Genomic DNA, 23,537 nt, shown 5'->3' on the forward strand with positions numbered 1-23,537 from the left:
ATATCATTATTTCTTTTACTACTTTATGGAGTTTTGAGCTAGAGCAATTGTTTTGTTGCTTACAATTTTAATTTCTTTGTCGGGTTCTTTTTTTTTTGTTTTGTTTTTTTTAACATTTCAAACCAGTGAAAAAACACTTTCGATTCTAACGTTTTTTTTTTTTTTCCCCACTGAGAAACATTGTTTTATACTCGAATAGTCAGAAGTTTCAATGCTTAGAGATACAATGTGCAATGCAGTTTTTATACAGTGACATTTGCTGAAGATAAAAATACAAGGGAAAATGTGAAGATGGTTGTCAAAAAAATCATCTGAAAATATATAAAGTGTGTGACAAAGTGTACGATTTCACATTTCCATACAGTTACTGAAGGAAAGGAGTGTCCATCAAAATACTAAAAAAATAAAATGTTGTTGAAGATTATGTTAATTCTTTCATGGTTCATGGAATATGAATGTAAATACTTTTAAATCAAGAGCTGACAGACTGCATTGTATCCTTTATGTCATTGCATAATTTCAAATACAACACTCTCTGCAGTGCAGTGTACTGCTATACAGGGAGTGCAGAATTATTAGGCAAATGAGTATTTTGACCACATCATCCTCTTTATGCATGTTGTCTTACTCCAAGCTGTATAGGCTCGAAAGCCTACTACCAATTAAGCATATTAGGTGATGTGCATCTCTGTAATGAGAAGGGGTGTGGTCTAATGACATCAACACCCTATATCAGGTGTGCATAATTATTAGGCAACTTCCTTTCCTTTGGCAAAATGGGTCAAAAGAAGGACTTGACAGGCTCAGAAAAGTCAAAAATAGTGAGATATCTTGCAGAGGGATGCAGCACTCTTAAAATTGCAAAGCTTCTGAAGCGTGATCATCGAACAATCAAGCGTTTCATTCAAAATAGTCAACAGGGTCGCAAGAAGCGTGTGGAAAAACCAAGGTGCAAAATAACTGCCCATGAACTGAGAAAAGTCAAGCGTGCAGCTGCCAAGAATCCACTTTCCACCAGTTTGGCCATATTTCAGAGCTGCAACATCACTGGAGTGCCCAAAAGCACAAGGTGTGCAATACTCAGAGACATGGCCAAGGTAAGAAAGGCTGAAAGACGACCACCACTGAACAAGACACACAAGCTGAAACGTCAAGACTGGGCCAAGAAATATCTCAAGACTGATTTTTCTAAGGTTTTATGGACTGATGAAATGAGAGTGAGTCTTGATGGGCCAGATGGATGGGCCCGTGGCTGGATTGGTAAAGGGCAGAGAGCTCCAGTCCGACTCAGACGCCAGCAAGGTGGAGGTGGAGTACTGGTTTGGGCTGGTATCATCAAAGATGAGCTTGTGGGGCCTTTTCGGGTTGAGGATGGAGTCAAGCTCAACTCCCAGTCCTACTGCCAGTTTCTGGAAGACACCTTCTTCAAGCAGTGGTACAGGAAGAAGTCTGCATCCTTCAAGAAAAACATGATTTTCATGCAGGACAATGCTCCATCACACGCGTCCAAGTACTCCACAGCGTGGCTGGCAAGAAAGGGTATAAAAGAAGAAAATCTAATGACATGGCCTCCTTGTTCACCTGATCTGAACCCCATTGAGAACCTGTGGTCCATCATCAAATGTGAGATTTACAAGGAGGGAAAACAGTACACCTCTCTGAACAGTGTCTGGGAGGCTGTGGTTGCTTCTGCACGCAATGTTGATGGTGAACAGATCAAAACACTGACAGAATCCATGGATGGCAGGCTTTTGAGTGTCCTTGCAAAGAAAGGTGGCTATATTGGTCACTGATTTGTTTTTGTTTTGTTTTTGAATGTCAGAAATTTATATTTGTGAATGTTGAGATGTTATATTGGTTTCACTGGTAAAAATAAATAATTGAAATAGGTATATATTTGTTTTTTGTTAAGTTGCCTAATAATTATGCACAGTAATAGTCACCTGCACACACAGATATCCCCCTAAAATAGCTCTAACTAAAAACAAACTAAAAACTACTTCCAAAAATATTCAGCTTTGATATTAATGAGTTTTTTGGGTTCATTGAGAACATGGTTGTTGTTCAATAATAAAATTAATCCTCAAAAATACAACTTGCCTAATAATTCTGCACTCCCTGTACACTCGGTTTCTCATGACCAGGCAACGCTTCGGTATTCTAGAAAGTGCTTTAATTCTTGCAGTTCGCAGTAACCTCCCAATGTACGCTGTATTATACTCCAGAGAATACACGTTGCACAAGTGTAATGCCCACCTTTACCCCATTAAGGACACAGCTTCATTTATAAAGGCAATCATGACGGAATATTTCTGTCACGTTTCCTTAAGGAGTTATCTTTTCAGCAAAATATACTTCTTTGCTTTTTATTACTAATGAATCTTTTTATAGACTTACAATACAGAACTCCATTATGTGTAGTTACATTTGTATGGCTCCTCCTCGATGCGCTAGTCCACGGGTGATGTTGGCAGTGAAATAAAGACTAACAAGAATGATGGTAATTGCCTCCACCACTAGGTGACCTCCCAAGTGTGCTTACATGCTTGAGTAAACTTATAAACATCCATCACGCAATATAAAACAGGTGAGGCCTGACTTGCACTGCTGTGTTCTACTTGTAAATCGCAGTAATATTTCGCAATAATTATCCTTTGCTTGAATAATTCTTCCTACTTATTGGCAGCTGTAGAAATAATGTATTCTGTAGAGACCCACAGTTAATGGTTCACTGCATTCCACTTAAGGATATGTATGACTGAGTTCTATCAATTATTGTTCTAGATTGATCCACGGCAGATTAGTGGAGTTTCTGACACATCATTCAAAGGACAAAAGCTTATAAACTATCCATATATGACGTAAATATTGTATAGGACACGCTTTCTGTCATAAGAACACGTACAGCCTAAACGAACAGTATACAAATATGTTTATATAAAAACACCATAAATGTATAGCATAAATTGGCGTAATTACATATAAAATAAGACAATATGAGTCAGCCAAACAGAAGCAATCAATCTTAGGCAACACGATAAACTTCATTTTACGTTAGAAAGAAGATTTAGGATTGTATTATTTGAAACATAAAATGAATCTAGGTCAGTTATGAATTACCCCAGCAGTACAAATGTTTGTGTACTGCATTTTACTGAAAGCTGGCTGGGCATTCTGGGATATGTAGTTCACAAGCATCTGCAATGCCAAGGTTATGACTGAGATTCGACGCTCGTGTTGTTTCTAGAAGATTGGATGAACCCAAATAGAGCGGAAAGTTGTACAAGCTCATTCCAAATTCTATATTTAGATCGAGGGAGCACTTTGGCTTATGAGCAGCTGCATTTTCCTCTTTGTGTGATCTTTAAGTGGTAAAGTTCTTATCAAATCTATCAGGGACACGATACAACGATACAACCGGAACATACACATTGTATCTATGTAGGGTGAAGTTATTTATTTAAATTCTGCGCAGAACATCAAGAAACTGATAAGAACATGGAAGACATGTCGAGAATCTGTTAACATGCAAATTAACTATTTGCTTTTCATCCCTATACCAAAGTTAACTGAAGCAAAATCGACACAGCGTCGCCATTCATTTACAAAAAATATTGGATGATTTGTTTAAGGAGGAATTCCTAGTCCAGTTACTAAATGTGGAGCATTGTCCCCAGAAAAAATAATATTCCTGCTTCTCATTTAGGACCGTGCCCATATTTGAATTCGAGACATCTAGCACTCTTTATGAGCAGTTTCTTTTTTCAAAGCAAAACTGTCACTTTTCTGGAAATTATACCATTTGATTAAACATCGAAAATCACCCATAGTTTTCCTTAACTTTTTTTTTTTTAGGTTTTTTAGAGACCTCATAATCCAGTTTAGTCTTGGCACAGCCAGGGCACACAATGCAAATGAGAAGAACAGAAATGTTTTGTTGGTTTCTCCACTTCCACTATGTTCAGTGTCAGAAAAGGTTTAACCAGGTTTAACCATTTGATTAACCAGCAAATGAGATGGAAGCCTGCAGTTGCAAGACAGTTATGCAGTTTTTTACATTTAATTTTATTTACTTCAAACACATAATTGATAAAAAAAAAAAAAAAGGGAATAAGTAAACATAATATTAAAAACCATGGGGAGTGTCCCGTTAAAGTTTAGAGCCACTTAAAGTGGCTTTCTCACTGTTTGGGGTACAGACCATGACATTGCACTTTGGCATTAGGAGGCCATGTGGGGACCGGAAAGGTAGGTTTAATTTCACCTGGACCTGTCCCTCACATCGCAATGCTCTTTCATATGTTCTATTCAGCTCCTGACACTTTAGCTGCCAGCAGCCAACGTCAGCACTGTACTCTCACGCATGCGAGAGACGTTCTTTTTATAAAATCTAAAAGAGAGGACATACTCAACACACATAAAGAATTTCAGCAAACAAAAATGCTTTTGGGGTCTGGAGTGTCCCTTATATTATTTTATTATCTTATTATTTTATTAATCTTATTACTTTTCTTATAATAATATTGGTAGTTTAGATTAAATAATAATATTATTACTATATTGATACTACTACTAATTATAATATTTGGTCCATTTGGCCACCAGTATTATATTCTAGTCTCTTAATATTTCTGTCATGCAATAATTATTTTTCTTTGTCTACTTATTCATTCAATTCTCCAGCCACGTTTGTATATGTGTTGGTTATGATATAAGTCCAGATGTTTCTTGCAAGAGTTACAGCGATTACAGCAGTAGGTGAATGGTACCTGTAATCATGAAGACACTATCAACACCGATGTTCCACAGATGATTTACTTACTGGATTATGACTCCTGACCCCCTTTAGTTTGAACCTCACAGTTCTCTTTGTTACATACAAACTATTCTGACAAGCCCAGTAAATTATCCCTCTTCCACTTTAGCAATGACACATGCTACAATCCAGGCAAATACCATTTTAATTATGCTAATTCCCATCCCACTTTTATCCAAATAAATTGGGAGGTTCACATTAGTATAACTCTAATTAAATGTTCTAATCAAATATGGCAATTGCATTCGTATTTTGTAATTTAGTTGCCATTTCTAAGCTTAATAAATATTCTTCTTCATAAACACATGCTAACATATTTTTCCACCACTAGAACAGATCACTAAAATGTAAAATAAAGTTCCATATAAGACAGAAATCATTTAACTATGAAACTCATTGCATAAGCATAAAAAGTCTGGAAAACAATTTTGTGACTCAACCAAAATCTAATTACAAATAAACTTTCTTATAGCAATCCGAGCTTTTCCAAAGTCATTTATCAGACTTCTCTTCAAGAAAAGATTTCTTGTGACTTAATCACTTTAAATTGTTCTCAAGTTTATTTATGATAGCTTCAGGATATCTTTTTATTAAAAGTTTTAAAGCTTAAGGGAAATGCATTTTTATTTGTAACAAACATTCTGAATTCTAAGTAGTAAATTCTGTGACCCATGAAACTTATGATCCATTTCTTTTTCACTGTGTGCCTAATAACCTTGAATTATTTTATGAAGCCGATAGAATACTTATCAATTCGAGAAACATCAAAAGTATTAAACAAAGACCTTCTAAAGTGGTAAGCGTCTAAATGATCGATTTGAAGACTAGATTAAAGGACAAACGTATTTGCAGCTTGTAGAAATTCTGCTAGCATTTACTGCACCAAATTAGCCCAAAATGAATTCACTTTTTAGGGGCTAATATCCAAATGTATGATGTAATGACCTTTAAAAAAGTCCCAGCGCCTTTTGCATCTTTTGTCCAAAGTTCAGATTAGGTAATCTTATTACATTTGTTTTACAAGTGCATGTATTGATGCACTGACTAATAGGTATTGTCCAGGAACCAAGATGCTTGAATAACCTCTAACTTTCCAGCCCCAGTTATTGTTGGACTATATTTCCCATAATTCTCTGCTAGCTTTTTAGAGATAATCCTGGGGTAGTATTACAATAACAAATTGATGGCAGAGGTTAGAAACCAACCCCTCCACGAGCGAATGCATTTTTCAATGCATTTTTCAAAATTGCGTCTTGCGCAATTAATAATACAGCAGTTGTATCGTTTTCTTTCTTTTAGTTATTTTTGTTCATGTTTATTTTCTTTCCTTTTTTTTGGCAGAGTTTGTGTAATGTAACCAGGCTAGAGTGGTCAACATCCAATCTGGGTGTGCGGAGTGGCGACCAGTGATTGGCTTGTGATTAGGTAAGAACGTTAAAGTTAAAATGTTGGCTGTCTGTTGACCTTTAAATTCTGGCACTAAACAACATATTTCTGCTGTGGTTGAGTAATACTGATGGTGATATAATAAGTTGGGGATATCATCTTATACAGTCAACAGCTATATTATGTTGTTACGGAGAAGGGCATTATGTAATAGCAAATTTAAATAGTTAGCTGTCAGTAATAGTAATAAATAGAGTGTTTGTCCTAAATGATTGTATTTATGTCTTAGGGCACAGTTTATTGATTCCCCTACCACCTGAGCTGGTGTCCTCACTTTCTTTCAGTCATTAAATCAATACCTGGAATTTTTTATATCCTGGTTCGCCAAATCACGTTCTGTAGACCCACAGTCACCAATGACTGAGCTAACTAGCTCTCAGAGCTCTTAGCAAATTGATGTTGTCTAAGATTAGATTGGTTCACATTTGATAATACAGAAGTTACCTCTGAAGATCTACAATTGTTATCTTATAAAATGTTCCTAATGGTAAAGCATTTTCAAAAACAAGTAATATCAAATATCAAATATCAAAAAGTGAAAATAAGAGCACATATGATTTAATAATAAACTTGCATGTTTTTTTTTTTCCGTTAAACACAGGAACTGTGGATAACTGACGAGAGAAATTAGATTATTGGAACAAAATAGCCAAATTAGAAAATATTTTCCAGCTCAGATGTTTCTTACTTGGATATTGTCATACCTCCTCTCGGCCCTCGCCGTGCCTCTTCCCCCTTTTCCTCTGCCGCATCCTAGTATTTGGCTGATGACTAATGCACATGCCCACTAGGGTGCGTGCAAGCTGACGTCATGTATGTAGGATGAGGAATTCCTGAAACATTTCAGAGAAGCCTGAAACGTTTATGGGCTAAACACATTCATCTTATCATTGCTAATTATCCCAGTTGTTCCCCAACCAATCACTACACACTTGTGCCTATTTAAATTATTTTCTGTTATCACTTCCTTGCCCTGCTATGGTCTTAGTAACACGAGAGTGTGTTATAGTATTTAGTGTGTTTTTTGGGGCTGACGTGGCTCTGTTATTCAACTATTCTTACCTCTGGAATCCCTGACCTTGGTACCCATGTGTACTCATTTATTCTACCATCTCCTACCCTTGACCTTGGCCTGTCTCTGGTTATCCTTACACTCTATCAGGACTATATTCTTTGTGTTAAGACCAGCCACATTAAGGTCTTGTAATAAGTACTATATCATGTTCTTAGTTGTCTCTAGTTAGTACCTTGAGAGACTATTGGGCAGACTAGATGGGCCGAATGGTTCTTATCTGCCGTCACATTCTATGTTTCTATGAGAGACCTATAAACTTAGGGACAGGGACACAATTTTGTTAGGAATACAGGTTTGTGTTCCTAGTGCTATAATGTTCCAAGTGGCAATGGCAGCCTGTGTCTGACATTTTAGAATTTTACATGGTGTCAGGAACACGCTCATAGGTTTATGTTATTATCATATTTACTTTGTAATATGCTTGTTAATATTCGGTTATGCTCATTATATCTTCCTTCATTATAACATAGTTCACTTGAGTTTTTGTACATTTTCAAATTGAGATAAGCAAGGCTGATGCACGGAACACTAGTTGGTTTAAAAACAAAACAATAGCTGAGATGGGGTAGGCATTATTTATTACGTGTCTGCTTTATACAGAACACTATAAACAGCTTTCAGTTGCTACCTCTAATAAAAGTTTGGAAAGTGCAACTGTTTTGCAAATACTGCAGAATTATTTCAAGTGCAGTTAAAAGAGATTTGTACAAGCTGATTTTTGAGAACCTGGGTGCGTTCGACAAACATAGCATTTTACCTTTATACATTTTGTTTTTGTTTTATACTATGGTGATGTGAAGGGAAGTTAGTGAAAGGCAAAGTCAGGATGTTTCAGTATGTTATAATAGAAGGCATATTTTCACCAATGTACATTGTACTGCTTAGCTGTAAATGGAAACTGAAATTCGGGTCTGAAAACAGGTACTGTCAAGGATACCAAGTAGATTATCTTTCTAAAACGTAGTGACTCAAAGCTTTGGTGCTGAAGATGTGCAGAAACAACAAATCAGACAGAGCATTATGGGTAATGTAGTCCATAAACAATGACACTGTTGTCCTCAGTGATTATGTGATGCTCAAGGAAATTACATCCACTAAAGATGGCTAACTTTGGTATGGAATATGCTTGAGGACTACATTTCCCATGATGCTTTGCAAGTCCATGTTGTCCAAAACATGTAAAAACATATGGTGATTATGATGATTAAAATGTAATCAATATAAGCATTAAAATTCCAGATGCATAATGGCATGAGACAATTTGGCAGTGCCGAAAGCTACAACTACAGTTTGGCCACATCAAAAGGGCTGTGCCAAATAAAACAATTCCACCAATACTCCAGTACTTACTACTAACAATGTACAGTGTGGGCAGGCAAGATATGTTCACTCTGCACTAATGTTTGGAAAAATAATGAGGAAATTGAACATTCTCATTAGGATGTCACAAGATAATGGAGGGGAATTGACCCATTGGGTTCCTCTCAAAAAAAGGTGTTAAACAACTGCTACAGAGTAATTAATGCAATTTTGGTTTCCGGTAATTTTGGCCAGATCCAAATATTAGTCTATAAATTAATGAATGACCGAAGTTATTGAATCAACCATCAATCAAATTTAGGTAGGTGCCATTTGTTCACTTCAGTGGTCAGCTACAGCTCTACTAGTCATACGCAGAGTACAGTCATCTCTTCTGCTTTTTAAGTGCACCTAAAAAATGTTACCAAACTTTTTTATCACATTATGGTTCAACCGAATTGATTATTTTTAACTTTTGGTCGAAGAGGAGAAGGGGTCAATGAAATATCAGGATTCAATGCTCCAGAATCTCCCCCTATTTGATTAACATTTACTAATGTCTAAGGTATCCCAACGTCTATGTCATAAGCTTAAAGGGACACTCCAGGCACCCAGACCACTTCTGCCCATTGGAGTGGTCTGGGTGCCAACTCCCATCACCCTTAATCCTTCGAGTGTAATTACGCTTGACGACCTCCAGCGTTGCCAAAATCTCCATAGGAAAGCATTGAATAATGCTTTCCTATGGGGAGCTCTAATGCGCATGCATCGGGAGGAGCATGGGCAGAGCCTGACCTAGCGCAGAGGGACATCGGCGCTGGATTCAGGTAAGTGACTGACGGAGTTTTAACCCCTTCAGCAACATGGGATGGAGGGTGGGAGGGGGCACTGCAGGCTTTTGAATTTTTTCTTTTTATTTCTATTTATTATTGTAACGTTGGTGGACTCTTGGACTTGAGAAACCCTTTCCCGGTTCGCGATTTGGAACGCATGGAGCGTTCCACGCGATACTTCAGTGACATGCTACTTCAAAACAAGGCATGGAACACAAGTTTGAGAACAAACGAATGCAGGTGAAATGGATTAACTCGCTGAATCCTGATTGGCTGCAGGCATTTCGGGAAGGCGCGAAACCGGCCTTTTAAAAGGTGAATGGAGTAGATCAAACCATACACTTTTGGATGCCCCTGAGAGGACGAAACGCGTTGGGCATAGAGACTCATTCAGCACTTCAAATTTTATTATAGTATTTTAATGTTTGATGTTTTGAACTGTATATGGTTTTTGGGGGAAAAGGGTTTCCATCTATGATTGTGGCCCCTGAGGATATGCTGGATTTTCATATCTATCCTGTGAATGTAATCTAAATAAAAGCTATGTATGTGTCTCTCTCTGAATTCTCTATTTATTTATTTATAAAATCTTTTACCAGGACAGATACATTGAGATTTATCTTGTTTTCAAGTATGTCCTGGGTCCACAAATCATTGCATTGTTACATTACTGTAAAATAAAATACAAAAACAATATTAATACACAATATATACAAAATTTAACATAGAACAGGTAGGAAATATATAATCAACCATAACACGTGCATTCTGTTTTGAGGTATGTAGAGAGGGATCTCTTAAAGGACTTTAGGCTTGGGGAAGATTTTAAAATGTGCGGGAGGCCGTTCCACAATTGTGGCGCTCTGTAGGAGAAGGAGGATCGGGGCGCTTTCTTTTTGTATTGAGGTAGACTAAATAAAGTGCTGGTACTGGATCAGAGGTTATAGGAGGTGGGAACAGCCGAGGAGAGCATTCTGTTCAGGTAGGGCGGGAGTTTCCCAGAAAAGCTCTTAAACACAAGGCTGGAAAGATGAAGGGTGCGTCTGTATTCCAGCGACAGCCAGTTTAGTTCTTTTAGCATGTCACAATGGTGGGTCCTGTAATTACATTGTAGGTTTAAAGGTTAAAAGAGAAGAGGATCAAGTTCTTTCCATCTTTAAGATATTTGACATGCCTGCAATCAATTACTATCTTGTGAGTGCAATTTAGCCTCCAGTACAAAATTTGGTGTTTTTTTATACTGCACTATTATTTGTTATTTTTGTATTTCTTATATTTTTACAAAAAAGATTAGAAGTATCTTCTTACAATCTAAGCCGTTCTTAAAGGGTAATTTCAATCAATTAATATTGTTACCCACTTTTGATGAGCATGTGTTATAAATATATATATTTTTGTACTGTTTGTATTTTAGACAAGCAAGAAGTGGCTTACCAGCCCGGTAAGTCACATTGTGGTGGTAGACAAGGAATGGAAAACTGCAGAGGTGGTGGATGTGGCAATACCCAGTGACCATAACATCAGGAAGATGGAACATGATAAGGTGGACAAATACCAAGGAGTGAAAGAGAAACTATAAAGGTTATGAAAAGTGAAGGCTGTAGTAGTCCTAGTTGTGATAGGATCACTCGGGGCTGTGACCGCCAATATATATATATATATATACCACCCAGAGAGGTGAGAAAATATATTTTACTTTTGTTTTATAAAAATATACATACAATTTTGGCTCCTCTGTCTGTTTTCTTTTTGTGACACCACCTACAACACTTGCCTTTTGGACTACAGGACTAAATAAACCCATTTTTTTTTTTTTTTTTACAGAAACCCTTCTACATCCTAAAGGACATTCTCCCACATTGCTCTGCGATTCTCTAGAAATGTATACTGCATTTTAAATTAAAAAGGTCAACTTGGCAATAATATTTTTTACTAATAGTGTCTCTTTAAAATTACGCTAGACAGAATGATAGTTTAATTTACGCTACTATCAACACACCACACACCATGTTAAGTCCTTGCAATAAATATTTTATTGTAGTGGGCAATTGCCAACTCAAATCTAAGTTTAAAATAGAAGTTAAAATAGAAGTTCATCTCATCATCCATGGAAGTCTGCAGGGCAATGTGTTTATATTCACCTATCAGCAGTGCTATTTATTCGGTTATCAATCTAGCCTAATGCTGCCAAACTCTAATTACAAAGACCTACTCCACTAGGGTGTCTGGCATATCATATCTGGACAAACTGGTAATGAAACGAAGCAGAAACACATGACATACCAGACATTTAACAACTGGTAGATAATGAAAAGCACACAGAAGTAAGTTTGGAAATAAAGATAGACACATACTAAAAAGGTCTTGCTTATAAAAAGCATTTTTGATGAACCTGACCTTCTAAAGCATTTTCTGGTTCATCCCCTGAGCAATATTTACTTGACCTTTTCTTGCAATCTCTACCTGTCTCCAACGTCTATCCAAAGAGTCGATTTCCCATATCTGGCCAAAATAGTTAGGTTATGTATCCTCAAAAAACTCTGTACACCCCTGTACTGATTTCACTGGAATTACATGCCCTGGAGTTAATGGTAATAATCAAGTTCTTATGTAGAAAGTTAAAAAATACTTTTTTTTCTTACTCGCTATCAGGGTTATTTACCAAAGTAAAAATGGTTAATTGTTAAGAAGTTAATTCAAAGTGAATTTCAAATGTACGGCCAAAGTTGGCACATTGGTAGCCTAGGTTAGCCTATTTTTATATTATATAAAACTGCATATATTCTTAAACATTTTTTTAAAATAAAAAGACAGAGAGAGACAGACAGACAGACAGACACAGAGACAGATAGATATATCTTCCCTGTCCAATATAATAGGATAACCTCTACAAGCAGTTAAATTCATGCCTTCACTAACTGTGAAGAACAATTTATCCTGCTGTGAGCAAATTCTCCCTTCTTTAGGTCTCAAAGGATGTCCTTGAGTTATATCTACACTTTCATCAAACATATCATAGCACTGGTGGCAGCAACGGTTTAATGTTATATAATGTTATCAAAACCCCATCTAAAACCATTATCTATTTCGAAACAACTGCAACTTGTCTTTTTTTTACTTTTTCTATCTTGTTAACTTCCTCCTTCCCATGATTTGTAAGGAATGTATGTATTATTTTCATTCAACATGTAAAGGTTTTCATAGATGCTAATATCTTGCAGGTCTTAACAGATGCTGATTGACAATACATTGCTCTTGGACTTTTTTTTTTTTTTTGCAGCTTTGCGCACCCCAACACTTTTTACAATTTCAGTTTGACTTAATCGCACTTTAAGGACAAACCCGTCTTGTCTTATCAAGTGTTCAATCCACACCTGGACTGATACGACCATTTAATTGTTAGCGAAAACACAAAGTGCAGCAACTTCAAGCCTATAAACTACTATTTTTCAATTTTATGACCATCTGTCTTCTTGTCTCCACAAATCATGGTTTGTTCCACTCATTCTCTTTTTTCCTACCATCCATGTTATCGTTATACCAATAAAGCATCAGCAGCTTTTACATGCGCTCCCACACCGCCTACTGTTCTAATCACCCTTACCATCACCCATCCACCTAAACTGTGTCACTATGCCTTTCCTCCTGCCCATGCCATTAACGCTGTTAGCACTCACACACATCATTACTTACCTTTGTCACCAGTAACAAGAAACCACAGCTCAGCTGCTAATGAACTAAAATGCCTGTAATACTCTGTCAGCCTATCTCGGGTGACTGATCGAGAATTATACTTAACCAGACAGGATTATGAATGTACATGATGGTCGGACCTATCGAATGGCCAACGAGAAGATTTACTAATGCGTATGGGGATTTTAAAAAAATGTATTACTTTTCTGATAACGTGAAATGCACAATTATTTTTATATGATTTAGCAAGAATCTATATAATAAATGTATGCAATGTAAAAATTGTCATGTTAACAGTATAAAATATAAAATAATACGGTTTCTGAGCATCTTCATTTGAGAATTTTCTTTTTCCTAGATACACTACTACGGCATTTTTGCTTTATTCTTTAATTATGTTTCAGGCAGACACTAACACCCACGCACTCCTCTTTCTCCTACCACTCTCTGTTCTCTCTTATTTTATATCTACTGACTGCACATAAAATCTCATTGACAAAGAACGAAGAATGTGTGGGTTTAATCGACGCCTGCATTAAATATTCACAAACTTTGGCTGTCCATTTTAGTGCGGTGGTATCTACACCAAACTGTTACACAAAAAAAATATTTCCACCTTCCTCCTAGTTCTGAGTACTATAGGGTTAAAATCCATCATATTTTGGCATCCACAGTTTTCATCTGGTCCCCTACTTTTATCTCTATCAGTACAACTAGTAGGGTTAGGCAGGGGGAAATAGGTATGTTACACTACTTGAGGCCCCAAACCCAAGACTGACCCAAACACATGTAATTCTCTCTAGCTAAAATTCATACATGCAATTGATCATTGGTCACATGTTACTGCAGATATCAAGATGGGTCAAGTAATTAAGGAACAGGAACATTCACATCTTTTAATTATTGAATCATATATTTATTTATTGCCTCTTTTTGAAATAAATTTTTTTATGAAACCCTAAACCCTAAAAGAGGAGGGTGAGCTCTAGTCCCTAGTAGGCTTTTAATTCTTTACAACAATATGATTATTCGAATGATGTGCCTAGTTGCTCATGTTACATTGATTGACTTTAAGCTTGCCATGTACCGGTAAAGCATATATTACATTAAGCTTTAATAGTAATTCTATGACATCTTCAGTTTATTGCAATTGTTAAAGTCTAAGAAATGTCCAAGCTCCATCTTTATTTCAGGCGTTAAGCCACATCCCAAATTTCCTGATAAAAATGGTTTAACCCATGTCATTAGTACAGAACTTGGACACTCTTTCACTATAACAACTTCAAACACCAATCAATTCAATATATAAACTGCCCAGACGTATACCTAGTCACAGCTCTGTGATACAAACATTTACACTGCACATTACTGTGAGGTTAACTGCTGTAGGACTATGTGACAAATCGTGCGTATTACTGTGAGTTTTAACTTTAGGGGAACACCAGCAACAGGGTGAGCTCCTCTCCCCTATCCCCCCCTTATGTATGTATTCCCTTCTGCTCTGTCAATAGCCTTATAGTTCCTACAGGAACATCCTGTGTGTGATTAAACGTCAGTTAAAAGAGCAGGAGATAAAAACTTCTAAATTAAACACACTGTGCTGCCACATCTAATTAAAAATGAAAACAAATATATTTTTGGCTATGTGATTCACAGCGGGAGAGGTGTGAATAGGACGGCATAAACAGAAACAAAAATTATGAAGAAATCAAGTTGTTAGGATGCCAGGAGACCCCTGGAGGCAGTCTAACCTCAAGGGGTTTAACCCCGAAGTTGTCACTAGCACCATTCTCCACTCCACCAGCAACTTCTGGCTTCTGAATTTGCATAATAGGACATGATCTATACACTTAAACTAAAACTGCTTCATTAAGATAAAGTTGTTTTGGTGCTTAGAGTATCAATATAAATTATTGATGTGACTTTTATGAACTTAAAACTCATATAGCTCTTTACATTTGAGAGTTTGCCCGTCATTGTATCCTTTATCCCTAAAGAATTCAAAGTGGAAATGTACTTTACGTTTCAAACTAAGGTATTAAGAACACTGAAAAGAAAGAGATATATATCACAAAGTCCTCTACGCTCTGCAAAATCAAAGTATAAACGATATTGGGCTGGCCTTGGAGGACAATTACATTCATCAGTCTATCACTTGTGTCATTTTGCTACAATGGCTGATGTTTCTTCAAACTTAGTTGAAAATAATAGACATGAATGAGTTCTCCTAAGCAACAAAATGTCAAACCTCGAAGCATCCTCTATTTGCCATTCATGGATCAATAACACAAGCAAGTGTCTCAAGCTAATGGATCATCAGTTTCAGTTTTCTTCATCTAAAAAAAATTGTGATAAGAGAAGGAGGAACATATTTTTTGAAAAGTCTGAATAACTGTGCCACATCCATAATAGAAAAATGACAACAGATATTAAAAGCGTACCTGATAGTGGCAGGAAAGACATTCTTGAATTGTATCCAAAAGTCAGGATTTTACACTGTTAAGCATTTCTGAGTGAATTAAAGTTCATGTAGTCCTTAAAGGAACACTATAGCGTTAGGAACACAAATATGTATTCCTGAACTTATAGTGTTAAACCCAGCTTCTGGCCCACCTGCCCCACCTTGCCCTCCCTAAATATAGTCAAACCTTACCTGCATTGCAGTCTGCTGCTGCTGGCTCTGCCCCTGATCTGCCTGCTTGGCTGACATCATCAGAAGTAGTGGTCTGAGCCAATCACGATGCTTTCATATTGGATTGGCTAAGCTTGTTAAGGAGGCAGATCAGGGGCACAACCAGCACAAGCAAAACACAGCCCTGGTCAGTCAGCATCTGCTTATAGAGTCCCATTGAATCAATGCATATCTATGAGGAAGGTTCAGTGTCTCAATGCAGAGGGTGGAGACACTGAATGGCAGTGCTGCACACTTTGCAGCACTGCCCCAGGAAGCACCTCTAGTAGCCATCTGAGGAGTGGCCAGTGGAGTTATCACTAGGCTGTAATGTAAACACTGCATGTTTTCTGAAAAGACAGTGTTTGCTGCAAAAAGCCTGAAGGAAATGGTTATACTCACTAGAGCTAATACAATAAGCTGTAGTTGTTTTGGTGACTATAGTGTCCCTTTAACCCCTTAAGGACACATGACATGTGTGACATGTCATGATTCCCTTTTATTCCAGAAGTTTGGTCCTTAAGGGGTTAAGCCAATTATTGATACAAAAATCCTTTGTTTCCTTATAAAATTAAATGCATAAATTAAGCTACAAATAACTATTTTGCAGCCCAAAACCTCTTCCACTACTGGGATAGCAAATCTGAATTTTATTTAACAACAATTTACATTATATAACGTTTCACATAATTTTAAGAATACTCCAAACACCTAAAGCACTTTAGAGTGTGTCCTCTTTTTTATTAAAGGACCACTGTAGGCACCCAGACCACTTCAGCTCAATGAAGTGGTCTGGGTGCCAGGTCCATCTAGGGTTAACCCTGGAACTGTAAACCTAGCATTAGGGTTAATCCAGCCTCTAGTGGCTGTCTCATTGACGCTTCCGTGCTTCTCACTGAGATTTTCACAGTGAGAAGACACTACCGTCCATAGGAAAGCATTGAGAAATGCTTTTCTATGGACTGATAGAATGCGTGCGGCTCTTGCCGCGCATGCGTATTCGTCAGAAGAGGGAGGAGAGTCCCCAGTACCGAGGGAGCCCGGCGCTGGAGAATGGTAAGTTTTTAACCCCTTCCTCCCCGTTCAAAATCAGCAGGGGATAAAATACTTTTTTCCCTCACTGTAACTATATCCATCAAATTTAAGGCCCACGCTTTTCCATATAATGTGGTTTCCTTTAGAGGTCCACATTTTTCCATATAATATGGTTTCCTTTACAGGTCCACATTTTTCCATGTTATTTGGTTTCTTTTATAGGCCAATGTTTTTTCAAATAATTCGCTTTCCTTTAGAGGCCCATGTTTTTACCATATAATATGGTTTCCTTTAGAGGCCCATGTTCTATATAATTCACTTTCCTTTAGAGGCCCATGTTCTATATAATTCACTTTCCTTTAGAGGCCCATGTTCTATATAATTCACTTTCCTTTAAAGGCCCATGTTTTTCCATATAATTCTCTTTCCTTTAGAGGCCCATGTTTTTCCATATAATATGGTTTCCTTTAGAGGCCCATATTTTTCTATATAATTCGTTTTCCTTTAGAGATCCCCATTTTTCCATATAATGTGGTTTCATTTAGACGCCCACGTTTTTCCATACAATGTGGTTTTACCATAAAGCACGCCCATAAATTTGATTTCTACTTACCTCACCATATGCCATTGTCTTTCACTCTACAGGGAGTGCAGAATTATTAGGCAAGTTGTATTTTTGAGGATTAATTTTATTATTGAACAACAACCATGTTCTCAATGAACCCAAAAAACTCATTAATATCAAAGCTGAATATTTTTGGAAGTAGTTTTTAGTTTGTTTTTAGTTATAGCTATTTTAGGGGGATATCTGTGTGTGCAGGTGACTATTACTGTGCATAATTATTAGGCAACTTAACAAAAAACAAATATATACCCATTTCAATTATTTATTTTTACCAGTGAAACCAATATAACATCTCAACATTCACAAATATACATTTCTGACATTCAAAAACAAAACAAAAACAAATCAGTGACCAATATAGCCACCTTTCTTTGCAAGGACACTCAAAAGCCTGCCATCCATGGATTCTGTCAGTGGTTTCATCTGTTCACCATCAACATTGCGTGCAGAAGCAACCACAGCCTCCCAGACACTGTTCAGAGAGGTGTACTGTTTTCCCTCCTTGTAAATCTCACATTTGATGATGGACCACAGGTTCTCAATGGGGTTCAGATCAGGTGAACAAGGAGGCCATGTCATTAGATTTTCTTCTTTTATACCCTTTCTTGCCAGCCACGCTGTGGAGTACTTGGACGCGTGTGATGGAGCATTGTCCTGCATGAAAATCATGTTTTTCTTGAAGGATGCAGACTTCTTCCTGTACCACTGCTTGAAGAAGGTGTCTTCCAGAAACTGGCAGTAGGACTGGGAGTTGAGCTTGACTCCATCCTCAACCCGAAAAGGCCCCACAAGCTCATCTTTGATGATACCAGCCCAAACCAGTACTCCACCTCCACCTTGCTGGCGTCTGAGTCGGACTGGAGCTCTCTGCCCTTTACCAATCCAGCCATCTGGCCTATCAAGACTCACTCTCATTTCATCAGTCCATAAAACCTTAGAAAAATCAGTCTTGAGATATTTCTTTGCCCAGTCTTGACGTTTCAGCTTGTGTGTCTTGTTCATTGGTGGTCGTCTTTCAGCCTTTCTTACCTTGGCCATGTCTCTGAGTATTGCACACCTTGTGCTTTTGGGCACTCCAGTGATGTTGCAGCTCTGAAATATGGCCAAACTGGTGGCAAGTGGCATCTTGGCAGCTGCACGCTTGACTTTTCTCAGTTCATGGGCAGTTATTTTGCGCCTTGGTTTCTCCACACGCTTCTTGCGACCCTGTTGACTATTTTGAATGAAACGCTTGATTGTTCGATGATCACGCTTCAGAAGCTTTGCAATTTTAAGAGTGCTGCATCCCTCTGCAAGATATCTCACTATTTTTGACTTTTCTGAGCCTGTCAAGTCCTTCTTTTGACCCATTTTGCCAAAGGAAAGGAAGTTGCCTAATAATTATGCACACCTGATATAGGGTGTTGATGTCATTAGACCACACCCCTTCTCATTACAGAGATTCACATCACCTAATATGCTTAATTGGTAGTAGGCTTTTGAGCCTATACAGCTTGGAGTAAGACAACATGCATAAAGAGGATGATGTGGTCAAAATACTAATTTGCCTAATAATTCTGCACTCCCTGTACATTCACTCCATATTGAAATTTCTAAATAATGGTCACTGTTGTTTTATGTGTAACATTTCCCTATTGTAATATACACAATACACACAGCATATGGCATATTCTAAATGATTGCACCCTTAGATATGTATTGATTTGTTTGTTTGTTTGTTTGTTTGTTTGACTTTACGTTTTCTACTTTTTTTATATATATATATATATATTCACTAAACTGGGAATTGTAGCTTGTAAATCAACTCTGATACATTGTCTTTAACTGATCCCTCTTACAAGTTCGGCTGTTTAGCCACAAACTTAGATTTTCACCATTAGTGTCTTTCAAAACCAGTTTAGTAAACAAGATATACAGAGGAATTTTCTAAACATGCAACTGTCCAGGAACGATCAATGAATTTTAAATTTCAGACCAAAATAGCTGACCTAAGTTAATGACATTTTTGTTAGCACATAATCTGAAAATCACTGGTTAATTCTCAGCGGTTCCATAATTTACTGACAGATTCCTCCAGTGTAGGTGCAATTAATGTCTTTGTCACTTAGTGTCATTTACAAATCAAAATAATCTATTTCTTCTACATTGAATGTTTTCAGTGTTTCAGGACTGCAAATACGTTGCGCAGGTGAAACCTTAGACAACCACAAACACATTGGATATTGCTGCTATAGAAACTATAGCTTTTTGTTCTAGAAATCCACAACTGCAATGAATTTCTATGGCTTTTGGTTACAGAGAGATCTCTGACAGTTTTAGTGAACAGGTGTGCTTTACAATGCTTCCCGTTTCAAATCAAGTCTGAGTCAAGGAACGTCAACAATCTAGAGTTATTAAAGCTGAGATCAGCTGCGATGGTATGTACTATTTCCTTACAGTTTGCTAAAAGTTATTCATAAAGTTTAAATATTTACTCATTAAGCCTTGAAGTATGGATCCCCAGGACACATGCAAAACAATCCTTGTCTTATCTAAAAAAAAAGTCTCTTGACTTTTTTGTACGAGGCGTGCCCGCTAAATTACCATACGAGTTGAGTGCCAATTGTTACATAGTTACATAGTTACTTAGTTACATAGCTGAAAAGAGACTTGCGTCCATCAAGTTCAGCCTTCCTCACATTTGTTTTTTTGCTGTTGATCCAAAAGAAGGCAAAAAAAAACAGTTTGAAGCACAATTTTGCAACAAGCTAGGAAAAAAATGCCTTCTTGACCCCAGAATGGCAGTCAGATTTATCCTTGGATCAAGCAGTTATTACCCTACATTGAAAGATTATATCCTTGAATATTCTGTTTTTGCAAGTATGCATCTAGTAGCTGTTTGAACATCTGTATGGACTCTGATAAAACCACTTCTTCAGGCAGAGAATTCCACATCCTGATTGTTCTTATAGTAAAAAAACCTTTCCTTTGCCTTAGACGAAGGCAAATATGGCTGAATATGGCTGCAAGTTAATGACAAGCCAGGGACTCTAAGTAGTCTGGAGTAAAATAAACTTGAAGCGAAATGGTCTGTATAAGTGAGTATAAGGTGATATTAGTGACTGATGGCATCTTTGTCTTCTAGAGATGGGTGCTCTTAGATGGAAACTGGCAGATCCAGGGGTGGGTATGATTTATATTTAGGGTAGAGGAAGATATCCACTTAAATGGCAGAATGGGGGCATATTATGGGCAGAGCTGGAATATCATTTTTCTGGTCAAGGAAGAAGAAACTCTCCCAAGAAAAGAGCTGCCATACAATTTAAGGCAAATCTAGAACACCCACAGGTCACAGCAGACTGTTAAACATCGTTCTAGAAATGGATTTTGAAACATTCGTCCGACTCTCAAAAGGTTAAGCGGTTGGCTTTGCATTAAAACAAAACATTGCATAAGGTGCTGAAAAGCTTAAATACCCTCTTAAAAATCTTGTCATTTAGGCTGCAGAAATGACACAATGTGTGCCTGTGAATTGTTTCATAACTGAATAAAATAAATGAAAGTGGAAGTGTGAAAGCAATACTAGTTTACAAAAGGCAGAGTTAAAAAGTGGGAGTTCACGTGAAAAGGAAGTACTGTACATACTGCATTCTTCAAGTACTTAAAGCACGTTACATTACAGAATGGCAATCTCTTATTTTCCTGTACGCGTTGCAGGTGGGCTTCAAGTGCTTGGTTTAAGTACTACCTGAAAGGCAGCTAAATAAAAAGCAAACAAGAGCATAGAATCATTGAAATCACAATTTAAAAAAATGTTGAAAAAATGTCAGCAATTCAGCTTTTTGTTAATGCACTTACTGAACGCTCACAGAAAGCGGATATCGGCTGCATTTACACACACCAAGTGTGTAATTTACCAGGCTTTTACAAAGGACCTTTCCAAATATTAACACTTCAACAGCCTGTTATGAAGGTTCCATTTAGAAACGACATTGATCTAATAAGGAAATCCCAACACATCGAGGTACATTAAACTGAATCACCAGTTATCAACCAGGGATTTAAAGGGACACTATAGGCACTTTAGTGTCTTTAGCATAATTAAACAGTTTGGGTGTGTAGGCCATGCCCCTGAAGTATCACTGCTCAATTATCTGCCCTTTAGAAGCTAAATCACTTTTTTTTCTGTTTATGCAGCCCTAGTCACACATCTCCTGGCTGTGACTCACACAGCCTGCATAAAAAACTGTTTAAATTTTTTAATCAGATGTTAACTTACTTTAAAAGTTTTTATCTTATGCTCTCATAATTGAACTTTAATCACACACTGGAGGCTCCTTCTGGTTCTAGAAGTCTATTAAGACAGCAAGAGATAAGACATTCTAAATTAAAGAGCATGTGCAATAAAGGTATTTTAAGCATAATATCTCTTTACAGGAAGTATTTAGGAAGGCTGTGCAAGTTACATACATTGAGATGTGGTTAGGGTTGTATAAACTGAGTGATAAATAGCAGTGGATCAAACAGTAAGACTGCACTGGCATGATTGATACTCCAATTTTGCTTCATTAAGTTAAAGTTGTTTTGGTGCCTACAGTATCCCTTTAAGTTTTGTGAATTAGTGTCTCTGTTGTGTGAGCAGTGGGAACCATAAACACGACAAAGCTCCACAAGGGACTGAAATATTGCTTGTTCACTTGTGGCAACTCAACAAATACTAACTCCAACTCATGTTGAGAAAATCTACAATATATGGAAAAAAAGATTGTAACAAACCTTTTAATTATTGAATTCAGATGTTTAAATCAGACAGATTACCAAATGCGTATAAAATCATGCACCCAGTCAGGCAGTCTGCATTTACAAACATTTTTGAAAATAATATTTTGTTCTAAAGAATTCAATGAGTTCAAGTGTGGTACTGTGGTATGATGCCACCTTTGCAATAAGTCAGTTCGTGAAATTTCCTCCCTGCTAGATGTTTCATAGTCACTATTATATATACTCTAAGTAATATTATCGGTAAGTGGAAGTGTTTAGGAACAGCAGCAACTCGACCACAAAGTGAAGACCATGTAAAGTCATAGAGCAGGGCCACTGAGTGCATGGTGCGTAAAAGTCACCAAAGCTCTGCTGATTCCATAGCTGAAGAGTTCCAAATTTCCACTGGGATTAATATCAGGACAAAAACTGTGCACTGGGAGCTTCAGAAAATTAGTTTCCATGATCGAACAGCTAGATGCAAGCCTCACATTACCAACTACAATGTTAGACGTCGGATCAAGTGGCGTAAAGCACCCTGAGACTGGACTCTGGAGGAGTGGAAACGTTCTGTGAAGTGACAAATCCCGCTGATCTGTTTTGACAGTCTGATGGGTGAGTCTGAGTTTGGCAGATGCCAGGAGAATATTACCTGCCTGACTGAATTGTGCCAACTGTAAAGTCTGATGGAGAAGGGAGGTGGATAATGGTATGGAGTTGTTTTGCAGGGGTTTGGCTTGGTCCCTTGCATCCAGTGAATGGAAATTTGGGATAGGCGCTTTTCTATTCCAGCATGACTGTGCCCAAGTGCACAAAACAAAGTCCATAAAGACATGGTTGGATGAGTTTGGAATGGTTGAGCTTGACTGGCCTGCACAGGGCCCTGACCTCAACCCCATCACACACCTATGGCATGAATTGTCATGGAGATTGCAAGCCAGGCTTCTCATCCAACATCAGTGCCTGACCTCACAAATGCTATACTTGATAAACTGGCAAACATTCCCACAGAAACTTTTCAAAATCTTCTAGAAGAGTGGAAACTGTTATAGCTGCAAAGGGTTGACCAACTACTAATGTCTATGTATTTCGGTTGCTCTATCATAAAAGTCCCTGTTGGTGTAATAGTGAAGTCCCAATACTTTTGTCCAAATAGTTTATTTCAAATACTGTTTCACCAAGGAATGTATCATCCCGAGTGTCATCCACCAATCTGCAGTCATTATAGATTAGGGAAATATCCTGATTGAGTAGAAAACTTGGAGATCTCAACCAACAGTTCCCCATCTGTTGTTGTATTGCGT

At 37.4% G+C, this 23,537-nt stretch overlaps 1 protein-coding gene across 1 annotated transcript in view; it reads right to left on the bottom strand.

Moving 5' to 3' along the window:
- PDE11A (phosphodiesterase 11A) overlaps positions 1-23,537 on the bottom strand; it is a 443,044-nt gene that overhangs the window by 330,248 nt on the left and 89,259 nt on the right. The gene's annotated exons all lie outside the window — the stretch shown is intronic.

This window comes from Pelobates fuscus, chromosome 8, assembly GCF_036172605.1.
Source record: "Pelobates fuscus isolate aPelFus1 chromosome 8, aPelFus1.pri, whole genome shotgun sequence".
In the NCBI taxonomy this organism is placed as follows: Eukaryota; Metazoa; Chordata; class Amphibia; order Anura; family Pelobatidae; genus Pelobates; species Pelobates fuscus.